The sequence below is a fragment of the Prinia subflava genome, chromosome 3, assembly GCF_021018805.1.
Source record: "Prinia subflava isolate CZ2003 ecotype Zambia chromosome 3, Cam_Psub_1.2, whole genome shotgun sequence".
NCBI lineage: Eukaryota > Metazoa > Chordata > Aves > Passeriformes > Cisticolidae > Prinia > Prinia subflava.
Window position 1 is genome coordinate 97228236 of NC_086249.1, and position 15205 is coordinate 97243440.

General features: G+C 35.8%; 1 protein-coding gene across 2 annotated transcripts in view; it reads right to left on the reverse strand.

The window, feature by feature from the left end:
• Positions 1-15205, reverse strand: part of DMD (dystrophin) — a 978378-nt gene that overhangs the window by 320397 nt on the left and 642776 nt on the right. The window lies entirely within an intron of this gene.

Here is a 15205-nt window from a genome sequence, read left to right on the forward strand (position 1 = left end):
CAGAGAAGTACGGGCCATAAAATCATTCAGAAGTTCAAGAGTGATCTTTTCTCCTTGATTTTTGCTATTTACAAAGAGATGGCTATGGACTGTTGGGCTATTTTTGCCCTTCAGTTACTGATGTAAAAGCAATTCCTCACGCACAATATTATTGCAGATGAGGCTACACTAAATTATATTTTGTTATTTTTTTCTCATTTTTTAAAAAGATCAATCAAAGATGAAAAACTAAACCAGACAAAACAGAACACAAGGCATTGCTTCACTGAGGTTCTACAGTATGAGAAAAGAAACTAAATGCTTACACTTTAGAACTTCTATCTGAATCAGCTGTTGAAACTGCAATAATTAAACCAGGAAGGCTGAAATAAAAGCTCTGTGGAATGTGTTCTACATTTTCTAGTGCTGAACCACCAAACAATAATTTCTAAAGGACCAAAATGGGGTTTTTTGCATTTTTCCCAGTCTTCTTACAGAGTAGAGAAAATCAGTGCCCTGTCCTCTTCCTGTGAGATGGCTTGTCTTCAACAAAAGCAAACCAAAACCATGTAACCCCACGCACAGTAAGTTTTTTGTTTTGTTTTGTTTTCTTGCTATTACTTCTGAGAGTCTAATGGTTTTCCACTGACATTCATGCCATTACAGTAAAGTCTATTTGAAACATGAAAACAGGTAGGAGGTCAAGGTTCAACAATTAGTCCATAAAGCCAAGGTGTCATATTTCTGTGACTTCAGAGAGTTTTAAACAGGAAAACAGTTGCCTAATTTGGCATTCACATAGGTTGAACAGAAGCTGTCTCATCTCAGAGGAAGTTTTTCTCCTCATCAGTATTCAGGTAAATTGAAGAACAATTTTCTAAACTGGGACATCCATCACTAGACTTAGGGTGTCTAAGAAGACTGCCTGGCATCTCTTTGCATCTCATGTATTTTGATCTGAGTACACAATCACAAGTTCACTAATTAATGTCTATTTATTTATTTTTCCCCCAGTGACAGCCATTTCAGAAAAGGGTGTTTCTAATCTTCTAATGTTTATGGATTTACTGATCTGGATTGGTTTCTGGATTTTGGGGTTTTTTTTGTCCATTGGGCTGGGTTTTATGTGGTTTTGTTTGATTTTTTTTTTTTTTATTTTATTTTTTTTAATGTAGATCTTTTGCATCAAGAAACTTAAAATACTACAAAAAAAAAGTTTGTAAGATACTAGCAGAAGTGCAACAGTCTAGTATAATATCTTCTCTAAAAACTTCAAGATCTACCACTATCTACCTTCATCTTCTAAGGACGGCAATAATCTATTCCACATTGACTGACCATTAGAATATTTGAGTTATCAAATGATTTATAAATATTACCTTCAGAAAGTGTTTGTAAAGTGTTTCACTTCTGACATTTATCTCCCCTCAGAAGAAAAATGCCAGTTGAAACAGCATCTATCCCTTATTTCTCTTTGTTTATGCTTGCATAGATATGATACAGTTCATTTAACAGAACTTTATAAATGAGTGACTAAAAATAATAAACAAATATAAATCAACACTAATAACACAATATGTAGCAACAAATCTCATCCTGAAAAAACTTATCCAGAACTGCACTGTCAGTTTCTGTGACTCAAAGGGGACAGTTTGTTGAGGTCTTTTTTATTATTTGTTTGTTTTTGATTTTTTCCAAAGATAATTAATTTATAAATGCAGAACTTGAATCACTTCAATTTTTTTCAAATATCTAATAAATTCTATCCCAGTGAAGCAGATAATAAAAACAATAAAAGACTTAATCTTTTGACTTATTTAAAGGTTATAATGGTTCACATCTGTGATATGATAAACCTGAAAACCCAAAGGACAATTAGAATTTAAGACATTAAACCACACAAATATAAAGTTTTTAAGGTGATTTTTCATTAGCACTTTATGCTCTTTAACGAAGAAGGAAAAAACACAGAACAGTAATAGGAGAAAAATAAAACACAGAATAATAGGTGTGATTTTAACTTGTTCTTTAACTTTGAAACACACTGATGGAATTGAGAGTATATTGGTAATTTTTGCATCTTAAAATTAATCTGTAATGTGAAACTTCAAGAGTTAGAATAACTGGATGTGTCAAGAAATTGAAATTCTGAATGTGAATCCAATTAAAACAGAATGAAGTCAATTGCAAGGAAAGAATTTCCCGTCTTTCTTTTACTCTGCTTGTTTCAATGTTATGTTTCAAGAGAGGGGCAAACTGACAAGTCAAAACAAATAAAACTCCTTATTTAGGTACTGAACAGGAACAGAACAGACAGGAAGAATGACAATGCTTTCAAAAGCTTCAAAGCCCTTCAAACACCCTCTTTCAAGCCACAGTCTTTAAGCAGAACTGCCTCAGTTCACAGGAATGTTCCTAACCAGCCTTCTGAATGCTTGTAGTGGTGGTGAAGTTGTAACTATGTAAGGTAACTGCATCTACTAGGTCAAAGCTTTTTGAGAAAGAAGAAATAACACAGTAACTGGATGTGGGTTTCAATTCAATCTGCGCGTCTAGCCCGAGTTTTTAGTTCCATTGTTAGCAGCACCAATTAAGGGAGACGCCAGCCTTAAATCCTTCATGCAATGAATAGCAGTAATAATATACACCCAGCAAACTGCCTTCTTGTTTTAGTCAAGGAAACTCAGCTGCATTTTACTCACTCTGAGAAAGCAGAGAAAGAAAACCTGTACCTTGTGGTATACACTCAGATGACATCACTCACTGAATTTGCTATTTTAATGCAGGCATCACTGACTTCTTTAGTGGCAGAACCAGTGAGTATTCCCTCTGTGGGCACACCAGCAGTTCAATGGCTGGGGCACTGCACACCAGGCAGGTTTGATTTATTTCAAGGGAAATCTCAGTGTCATTTTACCAGCACTTTATCCTTGTGAGCTTGGTTTGGAACAACTAACCTGCACAAAACCACATAGGTGAAATTTTGTCAGCTACTGAAATGCATTTTGCCTTTTTTTTTTTTTTTTTTTTCCTTATACTGTGGCATTGCAACCAGTTTTCTACATGGTTAGAGCATCCATGATCTATTCTTCAACTCCAAGCAGACTTCTTGGAGAGAGATCTGGAAATATAGTGCTGTAACTGATTTATTTAGACTTGTTCCAGTGATAAATGAATAGTCTCATCTCTGTCCTTGAACATCAAGGAAATAAAGTTAAGAGTACATTAAGTTCTCCCATTCAGTACAACCCCTCCCTGCAAGGTGCTCACTGCCAGTACACTTTTTGCAGAGTAGCTACAGCTACCTGCAAGGTGTTCCAGGTCATAAAACTTTTCTGAAAGGAAAATAATAGTGATTAACAGAGCTCTGATTAAATATTATGAATAATATAAATTTATTAACCCAAAAAAGCACACCAACTTTGAAGTCTGAAAGCAAGGAAAGCTTTTTTTCTGGTGATCTGAACTCAAAATCAAGTCTTTATATTGATCAAAAATTATTGCCAACAAAATTTCACCCACAGCTCTAAATGTGGAAAATATGCATCCTTAGAGCATTGTATCTCAAAGTTATCATTTTCTCAACATTTTAATCAGTGTTAAAGACAAAAATCATGTTTTAAAGTGAGTCTTTTTTATTTTAATACAACACCAATGTTTGATTTTCCTAGCCTTGAATATTAGTAAAAAAAATTCCTAGAAAAAAAAGACTTGGTAACTGTATCAGTATATTTCATACATAGTAATTTTTATTGACTATAAATGGGTAAAAGTTTTATACCCAATTTCATGAACACTTAGGGAACATTCACATTATGTGTTACTGTTATCAGTTTAAAACTCAAGTTAAATGCCTAGACTACCTTTTAATACTGGAAGTTCTTTACGACTCTTAATAAGTCATCATGGATTATATATAATTTTAATTATTACAGGTAAAAGAGAAGAAGCTGACAGTTTATGGGATTCTTAATTAAAGTTTAGTTCTAAAATAGTCTGTGCAGTTGGATGAAGGGGCTGAAACCTAAGATCCCTTAGAGGTTCAAAGAAAGTAGAAAGTCAAGGTTAAAATGCTTAGGAGAAAAGGAAAATATTTACAAATGAATGTGCACTGCTATAGTTGAAAAATAACTACAAAAGTTATGGTTTCTAAAATGTTACTGTTACTTCTACTAGATTTTTAAACAGCATCAGAACTTTAAATTTAGTAGGAAGTTAAGTGTCAGTTTTCTCAGACTTTTCTTTCTTTGTCATAGGATAGATCTGGTAGAATTTTCTTACCATCCTTTTTTTATATCTAAGTCATGTATTGTAGAATGCATTTTTCCATGTTCTTCCAAACACAACAGCAAGGTGTTTCAATATGTCCTTCACTCAATGTAAAGAGTGAAGAGTGAAATGTTCTTCTATCACAAACACTGAATTGCAACAGGAATAAGAACACAGAAAATAGGTAGAGTCTACTAAACACTAAGAATTTCAGTGATATAAACCACATATGTTGGCTTGTGTGCACCATAATATAAATAAACATTAGGGTGAAGTTCAATTAATACCACAAAGCAAAATATTCACATTGTGACCTGTTGCTGCAAAGAGCTTCTGCAAACACTTTCTGTGTATGCAAGACACCTAGAAGTGGAATCTAAACAGTTCCCTTGGTCACAAGAGGTACTTCAACGTAATTTCCATGTACAGAAGTCAGAGTTTTAAAAATCGCCCTTTGTAGAAGAGAATCAGGTTGGAGAATATTTCAGCAAACTGAACACATAAAAAAGACCATGGGCTCTGATGGGATGCACCTGTTGAGTGCTGGGGGAGCTGGCAGCAATCATTGCAAGGATTCTTTTTACAAACTTTGATGGATCATAGCAAAAGGAAGAAGTGTCTGAAGACTGAAGGAAAACAAATGTCACTTCTATCTTCAGAAAGGATAATATGGAGGACCCAGGGAACAACAGCTCCACCTCAGACCCTGGGAAAGCGACGGAGCCGTCGGCATCACGGGCTGCATTTGGATCATTGCCAACAGGTGGACAGAGCTGATCCTTCCCCTCTGCTCAGCACCTGGAAAACTGTATCCAGTTCTTGGATCCCTAGCACAAGACAGCTATAGGGTTACTGAAGAGAGACCAGTACATGGCCACTATGATTAAGGGACTAAAACATCTCTTACATGAGGAAAACTTGATAAAACAGGAACTGTTCAGCCTAGAAAAGAGAATACTTGGGGGGTGGGACCTCACAAATGTGTATAAATATCTGAAGGGAGGGCGCAGAGAAGGTGGAGCCAGGCTCTTTCCAGCAGTGCCCACCAGTGACAAGAAAATGGGCACAACTGAAACACAGGAAGCTCTCTCTGAATATCAGGAAATGCTCTTTTGGGTGAATCCTGCAATGGGTTGAACCAGAGAGTTTACAGAATCTCCACTTTTGGAAATACCCAAAAGGCACAGAAACATCATCCTGGGTAGCCTCCTCTAGGATTTCCTGCCTGAGTAGGGGGTTGGACCAGGTTACCTCCAGAGGTCCCTTCCAATCTCAGTCTTTCTGAGGTCCTGTACAGCTATGTTCCCAAACACTCTCTAAAACCAAACTGGAAATAGTGTAACAACTTAGAATTCTTTGGGAAGGAAGCAGCTAAGAAAAAAGATAATACATGGGAATAAACCTGGCACAGTGTATGTAAAGAATTCTGTTGACTGCTCTACATACAGTGGAAAAAATTTTAAATCTGCAGCATTCGATTCTAATTAGACTATGGCTCGACCAGGGACAAGTAGCACAGAACCAACTGAAGATTGTAATATATGTCTATAAACAGAGGTAGCATTAATCTGCTTGGACCTATTGTTCCATTCAAACCTTTCTGAAAGATAAACTGCTCTAAAGTTCAGTCTCCTTTTAGTAATATTGCATTGTCATGGCATTCTCCAAGAACCTTTCCTTAGGCAAAGTTCAGCATGATTGATGGGACCACTAAAAATTGAAAAGCAAAAGGCTGCGGTATGAATGGATCACTTTTAGTGAGTGTGAGAATTAAGCAGACAGAAACTAAAGAAAGGCAGCCCAAGAACCTTCCATATACTTTTTTAAAAATCAGTATTATTTATACCCCTACACAAGGCATTTATTTTTTTCCAAAGGATAAGCTTCTTTTTCAGTGAGCAGTTGTTACAAAAGAGTTTCATGAAAATGAATGTTTTGTACTACAGAAGTTGTGGTGCTGTAAAATCAAATACTGTCACATACTTGCCTTATAAAAAACGTTGTGACAACATGTGTCACAAGTGATGCAAGCACCTCTCAGTATTTCTTTTGTCAGTAAAAGTAACAAGTTCCTTGATTCAGTATGCAGCTTTCAATTGGATGACAATCTACATGACAACAATTTACATTTCCAGTGTACTGCTATTGGCATGTAACTGAATTTTCACATCTAATTCTTTGATATAAGAAAAAAACCCCATACTGCCAGCAGCTCCAACTTTTACAAACTCACAAAAATCACCTCTTCTAATTTTTGTATTAGATCTAATATTGATTTAACAGATAGATTTAATGATCTAGATATTGTTTTAACAGGCATAAGCTACTATCTTATCCAAGGGGAATTCTGAAAAAAAGGGTGTAAAAAACTGTACAGAGATACAAAATAACAAGAAGCCAGTTGAATTCTAGGCTCCTTGCAGTTAAAAAAAAAAATCATAACAGGTTTAAAGAAGCTGTGAAATAATCGGAGCTCAGTTATTAGCTAATTTAACAGAATTACAGCATTCATGCAAAAATGTCCAAGTCTACCTTTATTCTTCAAGTGAAAAATTTTGCAGGATTAAAATCAGCTGTTCAAAGGCAATGTCATCACAGTCACGTTGTTTTGACAAAGGAATTACTTAAACCAGTACAAGCAGCTTCTGTTCTTTCATCATAATTGTAAAAATATCTTGCCAGGCACTTCTTTGTGAAACCCTTGTCAAGTTTTATTGTATTATGCTTACTTTTCAGGTCAAGCTAACCTCTATTTTAGTTTCACCATTTCATTGCCTTTGGGAACTTAAGTGTGGTCTGACCACCAATCTCCTGCTAAAAAAGCCATCAGTAATGCAAATCTCTTCTTGCCTATCTCCACCTCTGCATGTCCTCTGCTACTCCACACTGACACAAAGACAGCAGTCTGATATTCCAGTGATAAACTCCATACATATCACACTAAAGAATTTGACAGCTGGAATAGAAGAGGTTTTCATTTGCCATCTTTTCCTCCTTTTAGCCTTCTACAGTTCAAGAAGCAAGTCCTTCTGTCATTGTCTCATGTCCTCTGACTGGGGCAGGAACCTTAGAAGCAATTATGGGCTTTGTTCCTCATTCCCTGTAGCATCCACTCTGCTCACACTTTTTGGCTGTAGAGCAGACCTAACTCTGAAGCAGCCCCATTCACAACAGAAAAATGAGGAATGATGTCAAAAACTCAGGTAGGACATGATCAGGATGTCCCTGATTCACAAGGAAAAGCTGGCTTGCTTTGCTCTTTTAAAGAGACAAGTCAACAAAGAACAGACAGGTCAAGAGGATTGTGTGCAGAATGCCAATCCCTTTCTATATTCTAGCAAATTAAAGAGACATTCCCACAATGTAATTGTCAATAGGCCTAATTACTGTACAAAAAGAAACAGAATAGAAAGATTACTGCCATTTGCAGCCTGATGTTATCTGGATAGTCAAATATCACAGTAATTTGGGTTATTGTAAGAAAAAGGGGGGGGGAAGGGGGAGTTTAAAACTACTTAAAAAAAGTGATTTAAAGATGGAAAGCTAGAAACTTAGGCAGAAAAACTGAAAAAGGGCATGAACTACCATTTTATTATAGATATCCTTTTGCTAGGAAATCTACTCCATTTTTCCATATCTTCCAGAACAAACTAATCTAAATTTTTGATTCTATCTATGTTTTAAAGAATGATAGTTGCGAGATATTTTGAAAACTACCAACACTGGATTGTGTTTCAAAGATTATCTGAGCCATATAAAAAAGTCCAACCATAACTGTAACTTAGTTCTATGCTTTTCTGATACAGGTTATCAATAATATTCTGAAGAATTCTAGAGTGTGCTATCATTTACATTTCATGGGATTTAACCAAAATAAATCTGGCATATCCTGCTGCTGCTAACTATTGATCAAGACATTAAATGAAAGAAAACAAGCTGCAAAGCTTGCTCCTCGGAAGAAAATACCAGATCATATTTTAAAAATGGAATAGGTGAATGTGGTCCTTTGAAAGACTAATGGTAGCATTAATCTTATTTACATCATAAATTTTGATGGCTGTGCTTCAACAGCTTGTTACAGAACAGAAAAAGTAGACCTTGGTTCCATATTGTCTTTAATAACTGCAAAGCAACCAACTCCTGTCTTGACTTTCTGATTTATATTTCATCATAGGTATGAGTACAATAAAAATTCTTTGTAACCCAGAACAAGTTTTATTTACTCAGCTGAGCCCTGAAAAAAACAAGTAGAAGCTCACATTCCTTTTGTAAACTGCACTGTCACACCTCTTTATTACAGATCTTTCACAGAAGAACCTACGGCCAGATCCCTGAAACAGGATGTTAAATATAAAGGTGTAACCTTTGGGTTTATTCAAATTGGGCATTTGTGGCTTAAGTATATTTTGCATATATTTTTCACCTGTCAGAAAAACCAGAAGCAAATCCTCAAATCAAGATATGTTATAAAGATGAAAATAGAAACTCTGAGAATAACAGAGATTTGTGTTTTTAAACTTGCTTATTATGTTTTTATTCATGCAGCTTGGAAGGCAGAGTGTCAGCTTTTTATATAGATGCTTTTCATTACTTCTCCCTGTTGGTGTTACAGCACATGCTGTGAATGACCTCCAGAGATTCCTGAAGCTATATGCAGAGAGAAAATTGAATCTGAAAGCTTTATTAGACAAGTTTGTCTTCAGCTTGTGTCTGATGTCAGCTGTATTGAAAAATAGAACTGCTTGTGAAACTGGGTCCTGACCTTGAAAAAGCTCCAATCAAGTGGTAACAGACTCAGTTTTGTGCCATATTGTTATTTCCTGGATGTGTCACATATGTGAGAAGTAAAAAAGCTTCTTAATGGAAATCAGATGGAATTATTAGACACTTCTTTCCTGAACATAAAGGGGAAAGCAGATATATGGCAATTTACACATAATAAGGTCATCTCAGGCTGGCATCTCTGAACCTCTTTATTACATGAGTCTGTAAAATAAAATTACTCAAACCCAAATCTACTAAAATTATTTTATAATCCATTATTTATTCATTCATCCAAAAGAAAAGGTAAAGACAGTAATCTGTTCCTTTACTAATCCACTTTATACAAGCATGAGCAACCTTTGTTAGGCCAGCTGACTAAAGAAGGAGCCTACTGCTACTGGTCTCTAATGATTTAAGAGCTCGAGGTATTCTCTGTGATACTTCCCTACTGCATTTTTACCTATTCAGTTTCCCTCTTGCATTTTATTTTTGTAAAGCATTTCATAGCATTAAAACAAATTATAGCTAATATTAAAACTAGAAATTTCCTTTACAGTCAACATGCACAAGTATCAGAAACTATATTGTTCTAGACACACGATCATTACTGGAAATAGTATTTCTCTCTACTACAACCCATGAGAGTGATCTTCTTTACTGATGTCCTATAACCAAAGTGAACTAAAATGGACTACTGGCAGTAGCACTGACCTCTAATTCAGTTTTGAACTGCTTGTCCCAACAGTTGCATGCTGTGGATTTTTAGCTGTTCAACTCTCTGGAGAAAGGTTCTAAGAAATTAAGTATCTACCATATCGTTCATGAAAGCTTTTTAATAGCTGACAGCAAACTTCCTTTAAATAGTGAAGACTATGTGCAACATAAGTTTAACATCAACACAGGTGTTGTAGTACTGAAAATTTGTAGATGCACACACTCATGGATCATTCAGTCTTTCCTAAAGAATTATTTTGAGTATTCTTGGTCTCAATTATACTGTGCCAGCTGCCATAAAAAAATAAAGGCATTCAAATATCTGATATTACATTTGTTTTTATTTTCCCCTTTGAATACAAGTATTGTAATATTCTCAGGTGCACAAGGAGTTTTAAGACTAGCTTTTGGAAATTCTCAGAAACAGTGCTGAACTACAGCATATGCATTCACTCAGTGAGCATAATATATAAACAATGACTGCTTCAGAGCACATTAGCTTTGAAATATGACAAAAAAGAAAGTGTATTTATTGTGCATTTTTTGCCCAAAGCTAGCTGTTGTCATTTTATTTCTTACATTTTTGCCATTGTCTCCTGATTTTCTCTTAAATACAAATGGTTTATTTTAAAGAGGCAGTGGAACAGTACACAATCCAGCTCTGAAGTCCATGGAAATGAATATATTTCAATGGTTATAGTTTCCTAAAGAATCCTTCATCCTCACGAAAAATAATAAACCAAATATCATGTCAGAGATTTAACAGGGAAGTTTTCATATGCAGGATACTATGTCCATCTGTACATCCCTCTATCTTTGAAATAACCAGTATGGAATAATAAAAGAACCTCACCTATGCGTTTTGAAAACATATGCATACAATACATGCACTAGAAGCACTTTCAGCCTCTGAGGTAAGTGGATTTCAGTTTTAAACCTTAAGTTATTTCATCAAGGTATGTATTTTCACATACATGCTTTTGTTTAGTGCTAAGTTTCCTCAGAAACCTACAGACTCATGAATGGTGTATTTTTAGTAGCATCAGTAGCTGTTTCTTATGTTATATACTGCAAGCAGTGAATATGAATTCCAGCTGCATTGACCCACAGTGATACACACATAGAATAACTGATATTTTTCAAGAACTGTTGTATATGATATTACAAGCCTGGAACAAAGTAGCATTCTTAGTCCAGGTGGGGACTTGCTTCACAGAGAAATAAAAAACAAACTATGTTTCCCAAATGGGAGGAGACATGCTACACTCCTGCAAGTAAAATACTAAAGGATAAGCAAATGAAATTCTGTTATCACTACCTTCCCCATATTCACAAATATCACTGCTTTAATTCAAACTCCAAGACTCAAGGTATTATAGACTCTGGAGGTGACTGCCTGCTGTGAATATTCTCCCTATACTCAGTTGAATGTATGGGCTAATAAGTGATGAGTTCTCTCCACCACCGTTGCTGCTGGTGAACTGACTGCAGCTGCCAGTCCTCACATTGCAACTCGAGTCTGATGGACTCAGCATGATGCCTCACTCCTCTCCCATTCTTCCTCCTCCATTCTAAATCCTGAAAAGCCTTCTTCCCCTGTACAGAGAAGCCCAGTCTTCGGCTCTGACCCTGCAGTGTCTCACTCCTCCTCCTACAGCAAGTTATACTGAAAGCACAGAAGAGCACTCACTGATTGTAGGCATTTGAAGAAAGACACCTAAAGCTGATGGCGAGTGCTGAAGGTGAGCTGATGGGGAGCTCTGGTGATGCAGTATTAGCTTTCCTCAAATTATTTGCAGTAAGTGTACACCACCTAACAATGCATAGAGAGCCTTTCTGTCAAATGCAACCCTGCTACAATCTGTTAAATACAACCAATCATTTTTTCTCTTTATCTTTTCTCAGACCTCCTACAAATGATAATAGAAAATAAGATTGATAACTTTTAAAGTTTCAAAGGGACAAATTCTACCTAATTTCAGAAGAAATTTCACCATCACAGTTGACTATAATTCTCGCTCAACTTTTTTCTTCATTTCACATTTTTCTGTTTCACTTGATTAGGCATTTTACACAAAAAAAAGAGACAAAAAAGGAGACAAATCTTATGTAAGCTGTCAAAAGAAAAAAAGAAAGTGCTTGTACACAAAGAACTGTTCACTGAATAAGTTAAACTGCGAGAGTATTAAGATAATGTGTCATTCAGTTTTATTAGATGAATATGTAAAATGTAAAATTAGTTGATTGAGTACTTTCAGCTGGATTCATTTGATGTGTTAAAATTTCAGTAACTTCAAGTACAGCATAACTGAAAATAAATACACATTCTTTTATAGAAATTGTATTTTCAAGGTAGCTCTAAATAAAAGTGGCCAAAATTTTCCCCTGGCATCTTACAGGAATGAAGACAAATTATGGAAAATATATCCTCCCAGAGCAAGTCAGGAGTGCCTCCCACCCCACAATGCATTCAGAGGGGTTTACAGAGCAGTGTGTACCTTTATCTAACTTATTAAGTAAATATAGTGATAGCACTTCAGTACAAAAGAAGAAAAAGAATTCACATGAATGCTAATGAATGCTATTAAAAACTCTCCCTCCTGGAAAAGCACATTCCAGAACTGCATTTCTCCCTGTTTAAACTGTTTTCAAACTGCTGGCTAAGCAATGCATCAAGGTATTTGGATAGAGACATTCACACCATTTCACGTTATCCTGTCAAGTACAGATAGCAAGTGTGATTTTCTTCCTGATTCATCTTATCTTGGAAGTCAATCTTCGCTAAGGTTTTAGGCATACCCTTCAGCTAAGAACATTTTTGAGCTGGGAAAGTAATTCTTGTTCCTTATGCCTGAGGGCACACTGGACTGGTGGAATATTAAAAACTATTTTTTAATGCGTCTTCTGCTGCAGAAACTATAATATGCAGACCTAGAAATAATTATAACCAGGGTACTTTACCTCTGTAACAGCCACCAGATGGAATTTATTAAGATTCTCTGTCTGAGTTCTGTAACCAGACCAGATCAAATGATACCTGACAGGGCAGTAGAGATGAGCCAGTTACATCTTCATTCCCTGGTCTTAAATACACATGTCAACATTATTCAATCCTGATGCCCCTAAAAGTCCCTATAGGATCAGGATGTGAATAATTCTCAACAGCAGATACTGACATTGCTTCACAAAACCCTTCCAAAATAATTTTGTGTATCTTTCTTTACAAATGACCTTTAATGAGACTGTTTATTTTTTGGGAGGCTTGGTTCAAGCTAGCTCTCCCATAGCCAGTTTGAGTCCCTATGGTTGATGAGAGTCAGCAGCACAGACTAAATGCCATAAAAATATCTATAACATGAGTGGTTAAAATAACTGCAGAACTTATACCACAGAATGACTAGACCCATGACATTCAATTTCTTCCCTTCTCTCCTCCCATTCTTTTAAATGAAATACAAAAATATCTTAGTAACAAATATCTTTTCCTGTCTTTGTAGAAACCTGCCCTCTTGGCCTGGAGAAGAAAAGGCTCAGGGGCATCATATCCATGTATTTAGATATTTGATTGGAGGAGTAAAGACAGATCCAGACTGTCTACAGTGAAGCCCAGAGAATGAGAACCATCATGCAAAAATTGAAATACTAGAAATTCTATTTGAATAGAAGGATTTTTTTCACTGTCAGAATGGCTTAACACTGGAAAAAGTTGCCCAGAGAGGTTGTACAGTCTCCATCCTTGGAGATATTAGAAATCTGACTGGACATGACCCTGAGCAACCTGCACTAATTGACTGTGCTTTGAGCAAAAGGAGTCGATGTCTCCCTGGGTCCCTTTTGAACTCTACAGTTCTGTGTCAATTCACCTGTAACAAGGTGATCACAGTAAACTGACTCAAATAAAGAAAAATTATGAATTAATGTTATAAGCACAGGTTCAAATTTTTGGTGCTCATGACAATGGAAGGGAAATCAATCTTACTTCCTGCTTAATCCTTTACAGAACACCAGTGCTTTCATTTTCTGCATGTGTAATTCCATCTGCTGAGTCTCAGAAACGTTAGCAGTCAAAGACTACATCTTGCTTTAAGGTGAGTAATTTTGCAATTCTTCAGCTAGAGATGAGGTAATATAAAAATATATTGTGTTACTACTCCATGTTCTCACTCTTGTTCCATTATTATAATTTCTTTTGTAACAGCAAACACATAGCTTGCCAACACTTCTTCCCTCTGGAACCTGGCATAACCTGTTCACACAGAAAACTGACACAGCAAGTTTAGCACAGTGAAAAATGATTACACATCTCCTTCATTCCCCTCATGCCATTACATGAATTCCTATAAAATGCTGTGGAACAAAGTCATGCACAGCAAGAATGCTGTTGTACTAGTCATTTAAAAATATAGTGGTGATATTGAGCTTTTTTTAGAAATTTGAGATAATTGTCACTGGAATCACAGCAGTTCTAAGGGACTAAACCCAAATAATAGTTCCTTTTTAGTAAGACTCAACATGTCACGAGCAAGACAACTCCCTTTCTTGAACTCATACATACTATTTGGGCAGGAATTGGACTGTCTTCTGGTACTGAAAATTCTGGATTCTCTCTATGGAACAATTATGTACTTCTCTGAAAACAAGGGTTTTCTGCTTTGCTGTCCTAGAGGACCACCATTAGAAGGTAGAGAATTCTCCAATTTAAGCTTTTCTTGTATGTTATCCACTAGAATATGTTAAGAACAAGAGGGACCAACAACCCACATGTAATCCAATTCCAAGTGATTCCTGCAGCTGTATCACAGCCTGAGTTACAGGCAATTTGACAGCAGTTGGGGGACAGATTTCTTTCTGCTCCCACATATGATTAGCTGCTTTCCAAATTGTACAGGTAACATTCCTCATTCAAGCAACTGAAATGGTTCAATACCAAGTAAAGAATCGTAGAGATTTTAGAAAGTCAGACTGAGCACAGCGCTTCTGTGAAGCGTTTCTTTTTCACCTATGCTTAATCACTACATTTTAAAGGAAAGCACTGGGAAATAAAATCCATTTATCAAGGAAAAAAAAAGAAAAGTTTTTAATCCTTGTAGGGAACAAGAAGACACAAAGAAATATGAAAATAATTGAATATAAATATTGTCAAAAAAATTTAAGTGAAATAGAGCTCAGGCATTTTGTTGCGTATTCATGAATGGAAGACACGAAGAAATATAAATCACAGACAGTATTTAACTGCAGAATTCCTCCTACCACATTGTCATATGACTTTCTCTGTTAATAGATAAGCTTTGTTTTGAAACAATCTCACTTTATTGCCCCATCAGTAATAATAATTTCAGAATTTCATTCTGTGACCAATCTACAGATACTTGACCTATAACATTATTATCTCTTAATTTAAATAATTTATAGTATTTCCTCCATTACTATAAGAAGAAAGTCAAAATCTCACCTCTTCATGTAATGAAAGAAAAATTAC